General features: G+C 30.2%; 1 long non-coding RNA gene across 1 annotated transcript in view; it reads right to left on the bottom strand.

Annotated features, from left to right (window-relative positions):
* Positions 1-20,416, bottom strand: part of LOC122268715 (uncharacterized) — a 63,446-nt gene extending 43,030 nt beyond the window's left edge. The window contains exon 1 of the long non-coding RNA XR_006224653.3: positions 20,278-20,416. This is a non-coding gene — a long non-coding RNA (uncharacterized LOC122268715). The remainder of the gene's footprint in view (positions 1-20,277) is intronic.
* Positions 20,417-21,268: the final 852 nt, after the last annotated feature.

The following is a 21,268-nucleotide window of genomic DNA, read 5'->3' as shown; positions in this document are numbered from 1 at the left end:
TTTTGCTTAAAAAAATGTCGAAAACAATCATTGTTCAATCATTAACAGCTCAAAGTTTTGATATTATAGTTTAATGATTTTAAATGCTTTTAAATTGATGAAAGGAAGAATAAGAAAAATCAAATTTTAGTTCAATATTTTTCTTTACCATTTTTAACGATGCTGCTTCCATGATAGCGCAGCACTGAAACAATTAAAAAACACAATTTGTCAATATTGCGTGCGAGCAACGCAACGCAAAGAGAGGGAAAATATCACAAAATGATTAAAAAATATAAGCAATCTATAACAAAAATAGCCATGCCAACAGGTAATGCCATTCAAAAGATATTAGGAAGAGTTTAATCTGTAGCAATTGTTTTTAACGACGGAATTTCGTATTCGTGAAAATGTCTCCGAACTAAATGAAGCCAGAAAGTGGTGATAGTTTAGAAACCACCCCATAAAATTTTGCAAACTGTAGAAAAAATCATGATTCAAATCGGCGTTCCGGTTCTCAAGTTATTATTATTATTATTATTATTTACAACTATTATTGAGCAACCAACCCAATTTTGGGTTTACGACTACCAATGTTCAACTCCGTAGACTTGTAATTTTGAACCTAATCCAGAAGACAAGAAAACTCCTGGATCAGTACCCCCAGAGGTATGATTTGTTATGAGAACATGAATGCCTTTGTGACCCGACAGATTTAACGTGCATCAGTCACCATTTACTACACGGGGAGTCTTCGGCCGGCGAGGATCGAACCCACGACCTCTTGGATATGGGCCCAGTGCCCTACCAACCAGGTTATCCCGGTCAATTTTTAAGTTATTACCGAACATACATCCAGACAGACTTTCACTTTTATATATAGAGAGAGAGGATCGTTGTTAATTTTAAAAAACTGCTGGTATATACAGCTGTTGTATAGATACTATTGTAATCAGAAGGGATTTCAACATACATATGACCATTTGTTTTTTAAAAAAAAAAACAATGTTAATTTCCGCTTGGAGAGCCACTTTGTAAAAGTGCTGGTTGAAACCATAGGCAATAGACTTCTAAAATATTTTCTTTCCTTGGTTTGGTGAACCTTATCAAACCTATTTATCTGCAAAAATTGTAGATAAAGAAGCAATTAGCTTTCGCCACTTTACAATTCATAACAACTGGGATGAGAATTTGCACTTTTTTACCAAATTTTATGAAGCTTTCAAATTCGAGAGATTATTTACCTTCATCAAATTTAAAAGAAAATATTTTTATTACCTTTTTATAAATGTATAAACATGTATGAAAATAAACAGGTACAAAACTTCAATTTCAGAAAAAAATCACTAGCTATAATTTCCGAAATGTTGATAATTGCTTCTGCTTTTTCTTCAAGCTTTAAAGCACTAAAGCTTAGCTGTCTCATTTATTCTATGCGTTATTTTGACGACAAAATTGAAAAGCATTCTTAACACGTGTATTTCTCAAAACTAAGCAGTGTTATTTTTAAATGTTTAAAACATTTGTTAAATTCTTGGGCGTAGGAAATTTCTACTCAAAGACTTTACAAATAACAATTCTTTTCTTGTTTGTTTCATTTAATTTGCAGTAGGAAAAAAAACAAATTATAATCTTGCCTTTAATCAGTGTTTCTCTACATAACCATTATTTAACTCTTTTTAGTCAAACCGAGGAAGCGGCGTCATTCGCAAAAGAAAACGCAAAAAAGATTATTATATGTCCATTTTCGAGAAAACAATTTACACGTAAAGCTCTTAAATTTCGTCTTTAGACTTTTTTGAGAAACAAATTTCCAAGTAATACACGCTATTTGCATGAAATTAGTATAATAAAGCACTCATTTTATTTTTTAAAAAAATACTAGGCTGTAGTTTTATTCAAAGTTATTAAAATGCGTGTCAACAAAAATTAGCTCGTTAGATAAATAATGGCATGGTGGAAGCTCTTTTTCTAAAGAAATAATAATGACTTTAACAATTGAATTTTAACTGTCGCTGTAGAGAAAAAACAGTCGTTCTTTCTCAAAAAGGAATTTTAACGAAAGTCTTTATCATCGAAACGTAAAGGTTTCTGGGAAATTTTTATTTCTAAAAACAAGTCATTTCTAATTTAGCATTTATTTAAATTTTGTTTGATTAAATCGTCTGCAATTTTGCATTTCAGCTTGAAGCTCCATTGTTCTAAGTATCATCTTGAGTTATACTAAACAACGAACGACTCTTCTCCATAATTATTTCTTCTTTTTATTAGAATTCTTTACTAACCACTAGTTCATAAACTCTAGCTTTTTTAAAAGTGCCGACAAAACATCTTCCTAAAGTAATATGTATGATCCGTAAACGTTTATATCCAAAAGCATGCGTTTCTAAAGGAAGCAAACATAATCGTTTGCTCCAATCAACTGAAGGGCGTGAATAATTCCAACCACTATAACTTGTTAAAAGTAGTGAAATTAAGATTTTTATTTCTGTGAATAAAAAAAAATTCTAATGGGCGCTTTGTTAACTTTTAAATTTTTTGATACTTGTAAAAAAAACGGCAGGCTTTGTTTTTAATATATGATCAGACGAGAAATTACACAAAAATTTATTTTTTCGCTATCTCAGCTTTCATGAACAAAATCTAAAATTGAGAATTTTTTACTAACCAGTAATTTTAAATATTCTGAGAGCAGTTTTAAATTATAAGAGAGTTGATTCACTTTGTAAATTATAAATCATGAAGCAATTATACTTTATTATTATTTATATTTAGCATGTCTATATTTTTCACAATAAAAATAATCCCAAAGTTTAAGTATTATATTTTTAATTTTTAGGAATCAAACAGACAATATTTTTGTTATGTCTACATATTTATATATTGTTATTATTTATATTGCATGTGTTTTATTATATTTTGTTATACTTCTATCCATGATAAAATTTAATTTTTAGCTTTATTTGCATGTTGTAGAATGTTTTTATAGTGTACTTCTTCAAATTTTGGTCATAAAACAAAATTCATTTGTCTTAAATAATATTGCAGATAAAGAATATTGATTTTTAAACATGCAAAAGAGCCCTATAATATCGCGAATCATTCAATATTCTCCATTATTATAATAACAAATCGTTTTTTCTGCTTAAAAATTTCTTATACCATTTTAAAACATTCTTCTTGTCTTTTTAATTATTATTTTTATACTAACTAGTTTTAATTTCGAAAGTATAGTTCTATAGGCGCTCTTTTCTTTAGTAATTTACTGCTATGAATAATTCTTAATATAGGGAATACAGAATATGGATAAAAGGGGAAACGATAGAAAAGACGAGAATAGGGGAAATGAATTCAATTCACTCAATTGAGAAATCAACGTAACAGTGAATCAGTGAAAAGGCGAATCAAATCAGCATGCGTTTTAGTGAATAAACGAATCAATTCACATAATGTACATAGTATTGAATGACGGACTTGATGTATTTGTGAATCAGTAATCGGCTTGTGGGTAAATGGGTTTTTCATTTTGAAAAATAAATACGGTTTAAAAGGCATAATTTGTTCCACGGGAGTTGGTACCATAATACTACGCTACCCTGCAATAACTGAAGGGTATTTCAGTTTTTGATATCCTTTTAAATTTTTCGAGAAATAATTGGAGATTATTTTATAATTTTAAAGGTGTTTAGGTCATGCGATTTCTTTTACTTATCAATAAAGTTTAAAGCTTTCAGGGGTTTCAGGGACCGGTAAACGAAAAAAAAGGTATTTTTGAACATTTAATGTCAGAAAATATATCAATACTCTTACTACTTGTAACGATTACTGAGGTTATTATATGCAATAATTGCATGCAATTCCGTAAATCACTTAAAAATTGCACAAAATATGAGCATTTAAAGTAGTTTTGTCATACTGCGCATGCGCGTAAAACATCTAAAATAAAATTTCACAATTTTGTTGTGAATCGTATTAGATAGCTAATGGAAAGCATCCAATTTGAATGTCTTTAAAATTTAAAAAGTTTAAATTAATTTTCTAAATAGTTTTTGTTAGTTTTTAAAGAAAGCTGTGAATGGTATGGGTTTTTTTATACACAAATTTTATTTTATATCATAAGACAAACACCTTACAAAAATCGACCGTAACCCAAAATGTGATGGGATAAGGAAAGCCCATGTAAAATAAAACATTCTTATATGGGAGATAATCCCCTGAAATGCTGGTGTCATTTTAATAAATCTTGTTTAATTGTATATTTATTTTTAGTTAGTAGCACTCGTAAGCAAATCACCACAATTATATATCATGGTCCTATAATGGAGAGGTGAATCAATGATTGCATTCTTCAACAAATGTGAAAATCTATAAAATTACGAATCAGTAAATCAGAGAATGAAGATCGGGAGTATTGTTTTAGTAATAAACAAAACGGGTAATATACGGCATGACATTCAACGCTACAATATTTATTGATTTTCGGTCAGATGCAATCTTGTAAGTCTCTGAATGAACAACTCAACGGAAATATCAAGGCCCTATATTGAGCAGGCGTAATAATGACATGGATTGATCAACAGAGAGGAAAATCAGTGTATGGGTGATGGAGAGAATTATTTTAAAGGCTTAAATGAACAGGTGTGTTAATGGCTGTATTATTCAACAAAAGAAAAAGATATTATAGAGCGAACGAATCAGAGAATCAGCGTATAAATAAATGAGGTTTCATTCAAACAAATCCCTGGAAATATGTATCAAGGTTCTAAAATAAACAAGTGTGTTAATGGCCGTATTATTCAACGAAAGATAAAGTCAGAAAATATATATTAATGAGTGAACGAATCTGAGAATCATCGTATAAATGAATGAAAATTCATCTGCACAAATCAATGAAAATATATATCAGTGTTTCAAGATGAACAAGTGTGTTAATGGCTGTATTATTCAACGAAAGATAAAGTCAGAAATTTGATATATTAATAAGTGAACGAATCAGAGAATCAGCGTATAATTAAATGAAATTTCATCCAAACAAATCACTGGAAATATATATCAGGGTTCTAAAATGAACAAGTGTATTAATGACTGCGTTATTCAACAAAAGATAATGTCAGAAAATTGGTATATTATTGAGTGAACGGATCAGTAAATCAGCTTATAAATGAATGAAAAATCATTTTAAAAATAAAGTCTAAAAATGTATAATATTGGAACGGAAGTCGATACTGCTATTTTTATATAGTTTCGGTAAATGGTTCCCATAAGTGAAGGAATAAACAACTCGGCGGAAATATACACCAGGGTCCAATAATGATCAGGCGTATTAATGACTGGATTGATTAACCGAAGTAAAAATCGGTGAACAGTCGTATTGGTCACGGAACGAATCAGTAAATCAGCGTATAGGTGAATGAGAGAATAATTTTAAAAGTAAATAAAATTTAAAAATGTATAATATGAGGCATGGCAGGCAACACCAAGACGGATTATATGATTATATTGTTCAACAAAAGTCAATGAATTGATGTATTAATAGGTAAACGAATCAGTGAATCAGCGTATGAGTGAATTATAAAAAATAAAGAAAACATTTTAAAAATAAAATTTAAAAATGCGTAATATATAGCACTACAGCCGATGCTGCAATATTTATTTCGCTAAAGAAGACTCGTATAAGGGAACGAATAAACAAGTCACTGTAAATATGAATCAGAGCCCTATAAACAGACGCATTAATGTTGAGCAACTGAGGGAAAAATCAGTAAACTAACGTATTGATGAGTGAACAAATGAGTGAATTCATAAATGGATTAATCATTTTAAAAAATAATAAAGTCCATAAATGCATTGATTGCTGCACAGTAGTCAACGGCCAAGCACTTTAATTTTTTATTTATTTACTCTCAAACGCTTTTTACATAACGCTGTTTTAAAGTTTGTCTTCACATGAAAATAACGCTTTTTAAAGAATAATATACAATTTTTATTACTGCTGTGGGCTTGCAGCAGTTATCCATGACTATTATATCCAGATTAGCCTATTCTTAACCTAGGCTCTCCACGCTAATTCTGATAATGGCTCAAAATGACAAAATGAATAAAAGCCACAGTTTTGTGAAAATGAAGAGCGTTTGTGATTTAATATTTTTAAGATTTAAAAATTTACTTCAACGCTGCATTATCTGGGGTCACAAAAATAAACAAAAATTGTGAATAATTCATTGATTTTTGATAATTTATAAACAGGTGGGAAAATATCGCCAAATTGGCGATTTTTTAAAAAAAAATGTAATAATTTTTGAAGTTATTTTTCTCCTAAAGCCTAAAGGTGTCTTTTTCTGCGTTAAATTGTAAATTCTTCCAAACAATAATTTTTTTCAATTTAAACATATTTGCCGTAATTTATATCTAAGAGAAGCAGTTATTCATCATTGAAATTTCTTAAATTTACAAAATCAACTATTGATAAATATTTTGAATATGAATGTTTAAAAAAATTTTAGCTAATTTTTTTTGGATTTCATATTTTGGTACAAATAAAATTTATGGATTTTTCCCAGAAACTATTAGACTATATTTTATAATTAAAAAATACCAAAATATATTTTTGTTAGTAATCAGAGCTTCAGAAAAGAAATATATAATAGGGACACCGGTGTCCCATCTGCGTCAAAGGGTTAAGAAAAACGTTGGATATGAGTTCACATAAAATGTAGAATGTTCATTATGTGACTCATAAATTCATCAACAAAAAAAACCTATCTTTTAGACAATCGCTTCAAGATGAAGTCATGCCAATTGCATTAGAAACAAGAATTTTTTTTTCCTAAATCAACAAACGTAATAATTATTTAACCAATCTAACTGTAAGAAAACAAACCACTATCAAATCTTTTTAGCAACATACCCCCTCAAAGATAAACAAACAAATCAATTTAAAGTTTTCTTTTTGTGTCGGACTAACAAAGAAAAGACCGCAAAACAATGCCACCGACACTATGCAGTTTTAATTAAATGACGTAAGAAATATTTAGAAATTGCTGCCACTAATTCGTCGCGACTTTAGAAGAGGCGATACTTAGCGTTATCAAAGTTTGCGTGATTTGTCGTACTCAATCACTCCAGCTCATCAAAGACCAGGAAATTTGCCGCTCTTGGTCTTTTAATGAACTTTACGCATGATGCATGACATTGTAATGATGTCAATTAATATCTTCTTTCGGCTTGGAAAACGTCACAACTTGAACTATCAGGACTCTGATCATCGTGGCACTACACCAAAGCGAACTCGTACTCGTTTTATTAATTATTACATTTCTCTCAGACGAAAGTTATTTATTCTATGCTAATATGCACATCATACATATGAAAAAATATTTTTTTTACATATTATACAAATAAAAAACATATTGCATGATTTTATTTAGTTCTATTGTAAATAACACACTAATAAAAACATAAAGTACATGTTTTTCTAAAACTCCAATATGCATATTATGCAAATGAAAAACCGAATTATATAATTTTTTTCAATTCCAATGTAAACGCTACACAAAAAAAACATACACTGCAAATGAAATTTGTGTATCTTAACACTAAAAATGAGTATAACTATACTTTACAGTGTAAAGTATAGCTACCCGTAGTTTTACAACGGTTAACAGTCTTAAAGTTACTTTTAGAGCAAATGTGCTGCTCTGAATCACCAGTTCCTTTACACTATTTTGTATAGAGTAGCTGCCATCATTTTTAATGTTAAGATATAAAAAAAATGTTGCAGTGTATGTCTTTTTTGTGTGGTGTTTATAATGAAATTTAAGTCATGCAATTTGTGCTTTAATTTGCATAATATGCATATTGGAGTTGAAGAAAAACATGCAATATATGTTTTTATTTGTGTGGTATTCACAATAAGACTGATCACGCAATATGTATTTTTATTTGCAACATATGTAAAAAACATAGATATATATCTTAGTATTCAATTTATAATTACAGCATGATAAAATACACACAAATGTCAGTAAAGTTATTTTTACAAGACTATTTAAAATAAGAATCATTAATTTAGGATACATACATAAAATAATTTTTGAAGTAATATTAGTTTGTAAATCAAGCATATGCGTAGTACAAAGAAAATATTAAGACTAATTCGAACTAGGCTTAACAGCGCAGAACAGGATAGAAATTTTACATTATAAAATTTAATACAGTTTACAAAGATTTAAAAATAAAAGTATAAATACCTTATTAAACAATTAATAACAGAAATCATTTAGTAAGGGTGAACTTTAGTTTCTGTAGATGAAAAGCAGCATTCAAAACATTAACCAGGAACTCGCCAACTCCTTATCGATTATAAGCAATTATAAACGATAGCCAAAACGCGTCAACATTAGAGCTTTCCGAAGCGAAAATATTTAACGCATGGTGTAAATATGAGTGAGTTCGGTGTAAACGTTTGACATTTTAGGTGTTTAGAGCTTTCATACACCCTAGAAAATGTATATGAAAGCTCGATTTCGTGTTGACTTAAAAAAATATTCCTTCACCACAGGTTTTATAGCATAGAGGTTCTTTTTCTTCAACTCTAATAGGCATATTATGCTAATAAAAACATAAATTATATGATTTTAATTGTGTTATAAATACCACACAAATAAAAACAGTGCCTGTTTTTCCAACACTAATGTGTATATTATACAAAAAATACACGGTTTTCATGATTTTTTTTCAGTTCTATTATAAATTTCATACAAAAAAAACATGTAATGTATGTGTTTTTTCAACACTTAATGTGTAAAACATGCAAATAAAATCACAAATTGCATAATTTTCTTCAATTCTATTACAAATATCGTACAAGAAAAAAAATTATTTATTTCTGTTACAAATATCACACAAATAAAAACATATAGTACAAGTTTTTTTAAAGACTAATACAAATATTATTCATGCAATCACTTTGTATGTTTTTTTTAAAAATTCTATCAAGAATGTAACACTAGAAAAATATACAGTGCATGTTTTTCTTCAATTCTGTTATAAATATCACTCAAAAAAAACATTTAGTGAATTTTTTTCTTCAGTAATCTGCATATTATACAAATAATAAAGCAAATCATGTCATTAGATAAAAAGTCATTGATGTGTTCCATTTTTTTTTCTTTTTCACAATGCGCATTGTGCATTGTCACTTGGATCTTTTCTTTATTTTTTAAAGGGTTTAACTGTTCAGTATTAGTACTATTAATGGAAATGAATGTTATTTCATATTTTGGCATTTGTTTATCATAATAAATTAATTCTTTCATTATTTTTCATTCCTTATTTTTACTGTACTAATTTAATATACGTTTGAAGCATAATAAATTTTCCTCACCGGAACACTATTATTGGATAGATGCAGCAAATGGTCAATGACCGACCTTTAATGAAAAATACTTAATTAACTGGCTTAGCCCTGAATCAAAATAAATATAAATATTCGCCAACCGGACCTCTCTTTTTAATATTTGGTCATCTTACAAGTGAAGCCAATCTAAATTCAGCAGACACCATAAGCGATATATTTTAAAAGATTCTCGCCAAATAGGTGATCTTATCTAACTTTTCTGTTCTTAATTGATATATTGGATTACATCTTACTATTGGCATTGTTCGGAACCTCTTGACGAAATGGTCTTCTTCATTATGACGCCAAGGCGTGATTTTAATTAGAGATAACTGACACCAAGAATTGAAAAATGTGACGTAACAAATTGTGGGTGATTACTCTTCCGATGTTTAAAGGCCGCGGTGGTGGTGGTCTTTTGTTCAAATCGCGTGATTTTATGTCTTAAATCATGCTGAAGAAAACAAGTTTTTCAATGAGTTGCTGTACATACCTATTTACAATAGCAATTGGCATTAATTTAATGAAAAAATATTAGCGCTTTTGTTTTAAGAACATTTCTTGAAGAAGGGAGAAGAATAGATTGTTTGTTAAGTTAACATTGAAGTACGTATATTCGCCAAACATAATGTCAATTAACGTCGTAAATCTGCCATCATTAATTCATTACCCTATTCTTATCAGATTGAAATGACACTATAGGAATTATGATTTGAAGAACAAATATGTTATTTAAAATAAATACTTTACAAAAACCTCAAACGTTACTTTAATAAATTAAGGCTAGTAAAACTATTGTTTTTATAAAAATATTTTCACAGAAAAGCATCATAGACTTTTTTTAAAAAAATCGGATTGGTAAATTAAAGAAATTGGGTTAAATTAAAATCACGACATTTTTTTAAAAAAATAAATCGATATTTAATTATTATGCAATAAGTATTCATATAGTTCAGTCAATAAGTATTCAAATAACTCAATTGGTATTCACTTTATTTTAAAAAAAAATGAGTACCACTTTTCATGCAAAGCTAGATTGAAATATTTTAGTATCCAGTGAGCAAGTTCTTATTACGAACTGATTCGAAAGGAACTAGTTTCAGAAATTGGGTGGAGCACCTAGTTGTTCCGTAATTAATACAGCAGTATTTTTTATTGATAAGTTTTGAACTAATAGCTTCACGTATAAAAAATTCATAAAAAAATTGAAGTTGGCATGTTATTAAGGGTAAAAAATAAAGTGTGTAATAATTTATTTTTAGTTACTGAAAAATTTTCATCATCTTCATGTCTTCCGTTTTATTTATTTTATTTATTTTTTTTAAATAGCCAAATTAATTATGAAAATGCTTACTCCCAATTACCAATCAATCTTAAAGTCGACATGATTTTGAATTTCGCTAAATTTTCTTCATTTTATTATGACCTGAATGTCATTAAATGCATTAAAAAGCACGGATCACAAAACGAGAGAGTAAAAAAGAAACAAAAAAGAATTTTTTTTAAAAGAATTTTTTTTACCCATATCACTACTTTTTACCAGTTTCTACAACGTACTCTGTCATCTAAGTTGACCCGTCTAACTCATTTGTCAATTGAATTTCTCTGATCATTTAGATTAAAGTCAAGGACTTTAATTTAGATAAGAGGATATGGTTACTATATAAGAGGATATGGTTATTCATAATTCCCTTCGGGGTTTCGAAGCGTTATAGTAAAAAAACAAAGACGAATATGGCAAAAAAGAACATATGAAATTATTCCGAAAGTATTCAAGTTTTAATTTAAGCAGTTGCCGGTAGATGGCAGTAACATGTACCACTGATGCCAGTTGTAGTAAAGAAAAATGGTTTACAGGCGGAGGGAATTATGAATAACCCTGCATATTAGATGACCATTACCATACCATCAGTAATGACGATTATCACAAATAAGTACTATTTTCATCAACTAAAGTTTGGCGATTTTTTTAATGGAATATTTAGTACCCAATATTCCATTGAATTGCATGCATCTCAAATAAGCTTTTAACAACATTTAAAAGAGTTTTCTAAATAAAAAATATATATTGCTGTGATTCTTCTATTAAATTATATCAAATCTACATTTGTAATTGAATACATTTACACATATCCTTTCGCATGATGAAAATTCGTCAATTTACAGTAACAATTTGACAAAAGTTCTCCGTTTGTACATTACGGTAAGAAATTGACAAAATGACTCATTTGGTGAATGATGTGGAAGTGTGCTGACAGATATGTGGTTAGATCTTTAGATCAATTTAAACTTTTCTGTACATATGCATTCAGTTCAATTAAAAAAATGAGAAAAAAAATATATCTGGTATTTGAATGAAAAAACATTGTTTTTCCAACTGCGCAAGCTTTGGCAACACCTAAAATTATTCTTTAACACTAGATTGCCTAAGGAGGTCATTTTGACTGCTTTTAATTTCAATTAGAAAAACAATGATGCATATAATGACACAATTTCTTAGAATTTTGTACAACATATATTTTTTTACTGTTAATATTTACTAATAGCTTGTTATATAACTGTAAGTTATATAAAAAATATTAAAAATTTATTTTAAACAAATTTCTTTACACATTATTTAATTTTTTAAAATCCAGTCATTTTGACTGCTTTTGGGCAAAATATACTAAGTTTCAGTCTTTTAGAGTTAAAAAAAATTATTCCGTTCTGAGAAAGAATAAGCCAAAAAAAATTTTATAAGACGTATTACAAGTAATAAAAGTCTTAAAATTTAAAAAAAAAAATAGTTGTCATGTTCAATTTCTTTCTAACTAATTTACAATTTTGAAAATTTAATCCAGTCTATTTAGTTTCAAATTTTCCAAAAAAAAAACATTTATTATAGCTCTTTAAATGATATTTTACTCCTCAAAAAATACTTCAACATAAGAGTAGGCTGTGCTAATTTCTAATTTACTCGAGTTTTCAACTTTCAGAGAAAAATGTTCTCCAAGTACATCATAAACTAACAAAAATACAATAACGGCGTCTTTTGGCGAAATAAAAACAAACTTTTAAAATCTCTTTCTAGTATTATGGCTGTCAGGTTGAGTTGAAAGAACCGAAGAATCATTTCTCCTGACAGATGTAATTGGGAAATTATTTCGCAGCTTGTTTAAAGCATGACCCATTACAGCTTTTTTTCCCCTTCTGTTCCCAAAAGACGCCGCCAAGTATTTCGCCAGCACCCCCTGTCAAGAAGGGCAGCTGACAAGTTAAAAAGAGAGAAAGCCAAATAGTGATTTTAAAAAGCTTCCGGGACATGCCTTTTGTTCGAATAACGTTAATGTTTCCAGAGAATCATAACTATTGTGGTTCATGCATATTTATATTGGATCGTAGGGGTCACCAGAAATTCATAGTTTTGAAAATGGAAAAAAGTATTGCCGGGTTCTTGACTTTTAAACCGGAGCCTTTTGCCTTGTTTGTCAACCTGTGGCGGTTTGAGAGAAATAAACAACCGGATAATTGTTTTTAAGTTTATTTATCTGTTTAACAAGGGTGCAGCTTTTGAAAAATCTTGTTAAAGGAAAAGATTTTTATCTAACGCCCATGACTTTTGATATCTCTTTTAATTAAAAATATAGCATAAAGCGAGCAATCGATTAGAAGAGCAAGAATATAAGTAAAATTTTAAAGAAATAGATTCCCGGGTTTTACAGTCAGAAAAAAAACAGCTTCAAATTACTCTTCTAAATTAACAAATCTTATCTCATTTTTAACCTGAATGCAATCCGATGCATTATATATGACCACGATATATACCACAAATCGAAATGGCTTAAAATATGACTAGAATTAAAAGAATTAGCATATCATTTCTTTATTTTATAAAATCTAAAGAATTAAGTCAAAACAATCAACAAATTAGTCAATAGAATAAATGGAACAAAATTTTGAACCTTAACGTTACAGAAGCCGTTACCTTGGTAAAATGCGGTGGGATTAGCTAGGAATACTTTGACGGAGTGCATCAGTTAGTTGATCTGCAGATTAGCTAAGAATGAGCACTTTAACGGTTTTAGAGAGAACATTACCTTGGTAAAATGCGGTGGGATTAGCTAGGAATACTTTGAGTATGCTAGGAATATACTAGCTTTTGCGGTAACAGATACATTTAATTTTATTATATGACCGTAATGTGTATGAATCTTTATTAGTTTTAATTTTACTTTAATGTAATTTTGTAGCGCTTGGTTCGCACGCGGCAACAGATCAAACCCTTATCCAAAAACTCACCCGGGGGTAGGTTAGTCACTATTAATCTTATTACATGACCGACCGTCGTTGAACAACTGACCCAATTCTGGGTCTACGAGGAGGAAAACTACGAAAACTTCCCATGATTAGTCTGTCGTCAGAAGACTAACCCATGATCCGTCAATCACTGAGGATATTCAACGTTAGCAATGTGGTTTGTGGGAGCCGGGTGCGAAAATCGCATCAACCAGCCATCACTAGGACTCAAACCAGCCAAACTAGGACTCAAACGAGTGCTCTATCCCCCGGTTCATTTAATATAACCAGCAAAAGGGTTAATAATGGTCACCCCATGTATTTAAAATTTCGCAACTGTTTAAAACTCAGTACAGGCATTCCTAAATCAATAAATATCACAAATTCACTTCTTCATAGCCAGACATCGTAAGCGAGAGAAAGACCCTATAAGATTTGATGCAAATATTTTATCAACTCCTTATGTAAACTTAAATTTAAATTGAAAAGAATGCTCCTATTCTTCTCGATATAAAGATTAAAGGGAGACATGATTTTTTTTTCTTTTTACCCACGCTAAAAGAAACTCTCTTCAATAAATTTAAATTACCAGAATCTTCTTTCTTTTATCCAATCTCGCATCGCTAGATGAAGACCTTTTTTTTTCTACAGTTGGGTCCTCAACCTATGTAGAACCACGAAAGTCGTTTACAATGTCGAAGTTGGTATGTGCAGCATATCTCCAGGGGCCCCAAAACCACTCTCGGACGGAATCGGGACCCCAAGTCTGCAAAACCCCCTCAAGGAAAAGAAAAGAGAAAATGCAAAATGAGCTTCCAAAGTCCCATGGGGATGTAGGGTGGGATTAAAGGGGTAAGGGTAGATGGTTAAAGAAATAAGATAGCGTGGGTGGTGGTGTCGGAGGGTTGGCGAAAAGAAGCCATGGTTGGTAGTGCCATGCAAATGAAAGCACTCCCTTGTGGAACGTGCAGCATGAAAAATATATGCAGAAAAGCTAGTTGGATGGGATCGATCTTCGTATGAAGTTTTCTTTGGATGCATTAAAAGGGATCCTTTTCTTACATGTTTTCTTCCTTTAAGAATTTTTGGATTTCGAAATGAGATTCCGCTATGAGGATTTCTACCTGGATTCTGCTACCCAACTTATTCGCCAAGCTGGGAGGATTTAATGAATGAAAGCTGGCTTGATATTTGGCGAAATAAATTTTCATGAGATTTATTTAAATAGAGTTGGAGCTTAGTTTTGAGGATTTTTTTGGGTCTTAGCTGTTTGAAAATGACGTTAAATTGCTGATAAGCATGCCTTATAGCTCGCTCATGGAAGTGTATTACGACTTTTTTTTTAAATTTTCGAATTATATATATTAGAAATTAACACCGAGTGTTAAAAACATATCACCAATACGTATGTTTTACAAACAGCTTATACCAGACCTACTTAATTCTTTTTTACTCAGAACCAATTTTTTTTATACACAAAATGAACATTTTACGTAGTAAATCTTGCATGGACATACTTAGAAATAAAAAACTAATTTTTTGTTCACAATTGAAGAAAATAAGGTTAAATAAGAAAGGTTGACAAGTTTCAATCATTACGTATCTGGTCAGGACAACACTACGTAAAAGATGAAAACAGAAACAATAAAACTCGTAGTTGACAAGAAATAAATTATAAAGTAAATTAATGAGGGAGAAAAAGAGAAATCTTGGTAGCCTTGAGAACGGTGGTTTTAGAAGAAAGCAAATCAGAGCAGAATACATTTCCATGCCCAATACGGCTTCAGAACAGATTCATTTAAATCAAAATCAGAACAGGCAAATTAAGATCTGTTTTAAAAATGGATCGTATTATGGATTCTTTTTTAAAACAGGTTTTAATTTGCCGAAAAAGTAGAAATTAGTGGCATCATATCAAACCTGAACTAAATGAAGAAATTTACAATCAAGAAATAATTTCTGGAAACTCATAGTTAAAAGCACTAGCAGTATTGTTTAGCTATCACAAGAACACCTCTACTTGACTCACACGTTGCTGGTTACTGTGGTTACGATGATAAATCACTTAAAATAAGGATGATTATTTAACAGTTTCTCATTAGTTTGGATTCGGAAAGTCATTTTATTCGTTAAATATCACTCCCATTAAAAATGGTTTTACTCTTGTTTCCAAAGCAGCAGATAACCTTAGACTTTCAGGTAGGTGAATATCTCGTAATAATTTGATTTTTAGCTGCAAATATAATATTTGCAGTAAGGAATAAAAGAAAATTACAGTATTAGAATACAAATCAGTAAATGCTCTGGGAGACTTGATAAGAATATGGTGTGTTATCCGCTGTACAGTCCTGTCAAACAATTTTTTTTCTTTGTCATATGTCTGTTTAGGCAGTGGGGGGTGCGATTGTACCTTTTTTTCAGTGGCACCATCTATGGCCAGGAATTTGACTTCTGCCATGCCATTTCACGCAACCACAACCCGTTTATAGGGTTGTGGTTGCACAATGGAGAGAGGACATCCATGCCTTGCCCGGGATTCGAACGCAGGACCTTTCTGATGCAAAGACTGTCAAACAATGTAAACTATTTTAAAATCAGATAAAATATGAGACATAAATGACAGTGACGTCTTAATAAATAAAAAGCTACAGTGGTCCTCTATGAACACTTAGGATGTTAAGTACTCAACGCAAGAAAATGTTATAAACTGTATCTGATGGGAAAATAAAAAGCGTGTTTGGCGCTAAAACAAAAGGAAAAGAATGGGGAGAAATACACAAATTGAGCAATAAGGTCGACTCAAGGTCCTCGAACCAATATTTATTTGAAAAAAGATAATCCGTAAAAGAGTAAAGCATGAACATTACTTAAATTAGCATTAAACATTACCTCTTTCTAATAGTAGCGAATATAAAAAAGACGAATTTTGACTTCATTCTTAGTATACGAGATTTTCTACGATATTAAAAAAGAAAATGGTGTAAAGAAGAAAAAAAAATTTCTCCCAAACTTGCCATGAAACAGTAAAAGAGTTGGATGCAGCTTTACTCCACAAAACAAATTCAGGAATATTTTTTTTTTTAAAAAAAACGCCAAGCAAGAGAGCGGGTCGTTAAACGCAGCTGGATTGGAAAATCGCACCCCGGATCTAGTTTTGATACCGCGCTCGAACTGATAAGTTGAATTTTTCTTTCTTTGATACATTCCATAATTCTCACAGTGAGGAATATTCACACCATTAATATTATGAGCATTTTATTTCCATTTTCAAGCCATGCAGATTTATATCAAACTTGCCGAAGGCAATTTCCTGTCAAATGCATGCATTAATCGTTAAAATTCACATTGAATAAATAAACTCCGATATTTTAGTAATTTAATAAATCACTTTAGGCACTTTCAAAAAAAATTATTTATCTTGATTCGCTTTTAATTTCAATACATTCATTAAGCTCATTAAATTCTAGATACATATCGAGCATTTTTATATGTTTCTTTTAATCAATTTCCTTAATCTCTTTTTATATCTTGATAAGAGTAAATGTGCACTTAAATTAAGAGATTTGAATTAGTTTTAAATTAACGCGAGAGAAATAATTTCATCTTTACTTGACGGCCTCTTAATTAATGTTTTAGATTAGAGACATTTAATCATGTTTCAAGCAGATGTATAAACTAATGAGGGTTTTTTTTTATAAATAAAATTATTATTTTTTTAAATTGGTTTAAATTTTTTGAGACGAAAAAAGGACTTAATAAGGAATGGAGTTCAATAAAATATTTCGAGTATCTTATGAAATATTGTTTTAATCGAAGAAAAAAAGACGTAGCAAAACTAATATTTTTAAATTGCTTTACATTCCGTTTTAATATGATGGTGGTTTAGCATAAAATAACTCGAATTTTACGTTCAGAATTGCTAAAATATTTGAATTAAAACAGCTTCAATTTTCCAGTTTTTCTAATTTTATTTACTTAACATGATTTTTCACTTTCTACAAAATATTGAAAAATCTAAGTGGTGATATTTTATGATGTTTTTAAAGAAAATGTTTGTAACTTTTATATTCCTCGTGAAGGATACATCTCAGTTAGGTTGCGTGTTTTTCTTTTCCTTAAATATTAATTTGCAACCCCAAAAGTTTAGTTTTCTTATTTAACTTTCAAAATAGAGTATAAACATGTATTAAGGGTGGTGAATGCGTACACCATGCATATTTATATTCTTCAATTCAAACAATTTTTACAATAGTTACAAATTTCAACTTAATATTTTATTAGGAAAAAAATCGTTATCAGTATCTGACGAATCATTATCTAAGACAATGGAACAATCTTCAATTAAAAAGATCAATTAACCGAATTTAAGTAAAAAGTGATATTTTGAACGAAAAAATACACCATTCATTTTTAGACGGCAAATAAGCAGATTTTTGATTAGTGAAAGGCTATAAATGATTAGTAAAAATCGATATAGTAAAGTTTGTCTTGCAAAATGGGAGGTGAGTGGAAAAAGGTTGGGAACGTATGACCAAGTTGTTTGATGAGAGACGAAAACTGGAATAAATACGAAACTATTAAACATTTTACACATTGTTTAGATATTTTATGAAATTCTTAAGCAATGAACGACAAATGACAAACAGCAAAGCAAATATGCGCAGTATTTTTTAAAATACCTAGCTCTTTCTTAAAATGCCATCGTTTTATACTTTGATAGTAATATTCATTATAAGCCTCCTTAAAGACAATATGTCATTTTTTGAAAATAGCATTTGTATTTTTAAGAAATAAACGTCTTGATCGCCTAATATCGACCTTTTTTTATTTATACTTTGCCCCTAAGGTGCCTTTATAGTTTTGTGGAATGATGGGTATTATTATTTATTTATCAAAGAAACACACACTACGAATAAAAGATTCAATGACAGTGTCCAATAAAAAATATTACATAATTATATTCACAAAATAAATCCCCAAATAATTTTTAATTCCGTAAGTAGTGACCCTAACTCAAGTCTGAATCATTTTTGAAATATCGGAACTATAAATCGAACTATTCCGAATTTTACAGAAAAATAAGTCATAATTACGAGGTTCGAATGATAGCATATCAAAACTCGGGTACGATTAATTTATTTAGATAAAAAATAGCAAACAAGTCATACATTTACATAGTTAGAATGATGGAACACCTAAAATAGAGTGTATAATATCCGATAAAAGATGGGAATGTGATGAAGAAAATGCAAAAAATTACTTTGAACTTTTCCTATACAATGAATGTTATTATTAATATAGAGGTTCTTGATAATGCTAAGAAATTCCAAGATTGGACGGGGGGAGGGAATAATTTGTTTGCTAATTTGTAAAATCTTTGGTTTCATTTATGAGGCATATATGTAAGATTGACATTAGAAAATGTTTCAATTTTATTATCTAAATGTTTAATATTACTCTAATTTTTTTAAAACAACCAAGTTTTAATGCAAACTAATAGCAACCTAAATTGTATTTATGAGCCTCGAAAATTTCAAATTATTGGCAAAAAATCAAAACTCAAAATTTTTAGAAACAAAACAGAGATGGCTTATAATAAAATGAAAAAAATATGACCAAGATTCGAGTCCGGAGGCCCTTAACTTACTTAACTTACCATAAACTTACGAAAAACAGCAATTTTAAAGTATGCATATAAAGATCTATGACTTAACAGAAACAACGTTTCAATCAGATTCGCATGAAAACATAGATAAACCAATTTATTTAACAATATACAAAAATCAACCGAGTCAAAAGCTTTGGCTATGGAAACCAATTTTTTTTCTTACAAAAGCAGATAAGATTGTGCCAATTAAAATTGGTTAACCATGCATCATTTAAACATATAGCTTATGAGATATAATTAAATAATTTCAAAAATTTTATAATTAATTCTTTCAAATATTTAGATAAAAGGGTTCAGAATATTCGTAAAGATCTAGTTTTTACAATAAATTAAATTCAATTTTTTTAGGGACAAAAATTATTTTAGTTCGCTTTTAACCAAGCTTCAAGAAAACAATTTGTTTAAAAAGAGATTATTCAAAATAAGAAGAGGATATTAACAAACATGATAATGTGAAGCTATTAATTTTCGTTAAATCGCTGAAGCAATAACTGAAGAATCAGGCAACTTAGGAAACGCTGATATTTTGTACGAATTTTTTATATAGAGTATAAAATAAAAGTATTATATACAATGCCTTGGTAAGGTACATAATAATTATAATATTTTATACTTTGACTGAAAAGAAAATGCCTAGGTATTGTATAGAATATCGGTATTGCATATGCCACAATATTATCAAAAAAACGTAATTTCAAAAATTTAGAACTATAAATACTATCGTCTTTACATTTAGTTTTTATAATCATACCTCATACCTCAAAAATCAAATAAGTGAAATCGTATTTTAAAATTAATTTTTTTTTCATTAATGTCAAATAACAAATAATAGCTTTAAATATATTTCATGCAGACTTGGAACTATTGATTATTAATATTGGATATTAGTTTGCATTACAGGAGTTGCAATCACAGATGTCATAAAATAAAATATATTAAAGAGACAAAAAATTCTTACTTAATTCCGAATTTAGAACAGTTTGAACATGATTCTGAAGGATACTATGAATTCAGTAGTGGTACAAACAAAAGTTTATTTACTAGTTTATTTAGGCATAAGATTCCGACTGATTGTTTCCGAATAGCTCAAAACTAGCTTATCGAAGCAATAAATTTAATTAAATTGTAGAAAGTGCTTCGAGCTCTCAGCTTTATGTTGTTGTTCATGTTGTTTTTGTTGTTCACTTACGTCGCACTAGAGCTGCACAATGGGCTATTGGCGACGGTCTGGGAAACATCCCTGAGGATGATCCGAAGACATGCCATCACAATTTTGATCCTCTGCAGAGGGGATGGCACCCCCGCTTCGCTCAGCTTTATAAATTCCACAGTGGACTAATCGTAAAAGACAAGGCACTCGCAGAACGCTGAAGTCAAGCATTACTGTCTGCGGGTGACTAACCACTTTGATCAGCCTGGGTAGGGACCGAGGGTGCTTGGTATTGGTCCCCGTTAAACTGTTCAACCGTAAAGTGCTAGACTTCGCTCACAGGACGTCTGGCTACCAATGCAGAGGAGTCTGCATTGGTACCCTCTGAACCCTCTGAAGAGGATCAAAATTGCGATGGCATGTCTTCGGATCATCCTCAGGGATGCTCCTAGATCGTCGCCAATAGCCCATTGTGCAGCTCTAGTAATACGCAAATAGAATAAATACCCGCTTACTGTACTCAATTACATGAATACGGCTTATAAGCCCTTTTATGTAGAGATACAAGTAGTACAATTCCGAGAAGGACAGCACAGGGAAATTAGCGGGATTCGAATCTGTTACCTCCACGCTAATGTGCGTTTGGTGGGTGATACCACTCGGCCAACGAAATCATGTGCAATTTATTTCAATTGCATTCTAATGACGTGATTATCAGCTGAGGAGCTTAAAACTTACTAAACATCTTCGATGAGCCGTGGTGGATAGAGCTCTCACTTATCAATTAGGTGACGCGGGT

This window comes from Parasteatoda tepidariorum, chromosome 9 (genome assembly GCF_982258835.1).
Source record: "Parasteatoda tepidariorum strain Cologne lab strain chromosome 9, Ptep-v5.0, whole genome shotgun sequence".
NCBI lineage: Eukaryota > Metazoa > Arthropoda > Arachnida > Araneae > Theridiidae > Parasteatoda > Parasteatoda tepidariorum.
This window is presented reverse-complemented; position numbering and strand designations above follow the sequence as displayed.